The 1196-nt window shown below is 39.7% G+C and overlaps 1 pseudogene; it reads right to left on the bottom strand.

The window, feature by feature from the left end:
• Nucleotides 1-1078, bottom strand: part of LOC119592908 — a 38873-nt pseudogene extending 37795 nt beyond the window's left edge.
• Between the last annotated feature and the right edge of the window lie 118 nt (nucleotides 1079-1196).

Here is a 1196-nt window from a genome sequence, read left to right as displayed (position 1 = left end):
ACACACACAGGCAATGTCTTTATAAGTATATACTTATATAGAGCTTGCACACACTCCTCACACACGTGGCTATCCAACATAAATCATAAAAGCTATTACATGAGCAGCTTGCAAACTTTGTTGTACTAATCTAATAATAAATGCAAATCCAACTGCTCTTTAAAAGATTACCTCGGCTCCAGGAATCTCGAGAAGAAGTGGTCCCTAAAAAGAAGCTTGGCATTTTTTCATTTAGTTTTTGCATTTAATTGTGTTCCATGTATATTCAGAATGTATACTTACGTTGGCATCCATCTTATGCCTTTTTACGAATGCATGGTCTTTCATACCTTCAATGGGATTGTGAGGATTGTGGGCCAGCGTGGCTACTGATTCTTATTTTCAACCCGTGGGATCAGAGAATACTATTCGGCCAATGAATTCTGTGTCAATAAACTGACTTTTTGCCAGATGTAAAAGATTTCTACTATTGTAACGGAGGGGAATTTTGGAATTTTGGAATTTCGCCGAAAAATAATCCACTGTGATGACCTACACGAGGTCATAATTAAAATGTGATGCAAAAGATTTTAATGAGAATAATGAGATGTAAGATGTAACGTTTCGATGAACAGTCCATCGAAACGTGCAAACTTCGTCATTCTCCTAATTTTTTTTTCTACATGTCACAACAAACTCCGAAAACTCGTTGCTGTTATTCAGCGTTATTAAGTGTAACTGGTAGAATACCCTACTCTTATTTAGCTAAGGCTTAAAAGTTACCTTTTGCAAGACAGTAGGGCCTCAAGCTTTCAGAAGCGATAGAGGAGAGGATAAAAGTTGGATAGCAATGGATTTTGCTCAATGATGGAAATAATGATAGTAATGATATCATAATTAACGTTGACGAACTCACATGAGCAACCGTGCTCATCATCATCACCCTGCGGCGAGTGGAGCAGTGCTGGCCTGTCCGTCTATCTTTCTCTACTTTGCCTTCAGTCCAGGCATAGCTGCTCCTGTGGTCAGTGTCAGATTGTCCGCTGGGCGAAGTAGGTCCAAGTTTATGAGACCCCGAGGGCTTGTCGAAGTGCGGCATCTCTGTTGACGTTGACGATCAAGAAATGTTAAACTTGCTTGTAGCATTATTCCTCTCGTCGCGTGTCCACTTTTTGCTCTTAACAGCTAGTCCACAAATTTATCTTGTTTACCTCTAT

Source organism: Penaeus monodon, chromosome 31, assembly GCF_015228065.2.
Source record: "Penaeus monodon isolate SGIC_2016 chromosome 31, NSTDA_Pmon_1, whole genome shotgun sequence".
NCBI classification, from domain to species: Eukaryota; Metazoa; Arthropoda; class Malacostraca; order Decapoda; family Penaeidae; genus Penaeus; species Penaeus monodon.
The sequence above is the reverse complement of the archived record's forward strand: the minus strand, read 5'-3'. Positions and strand labels throughout refer to the sequence as shown.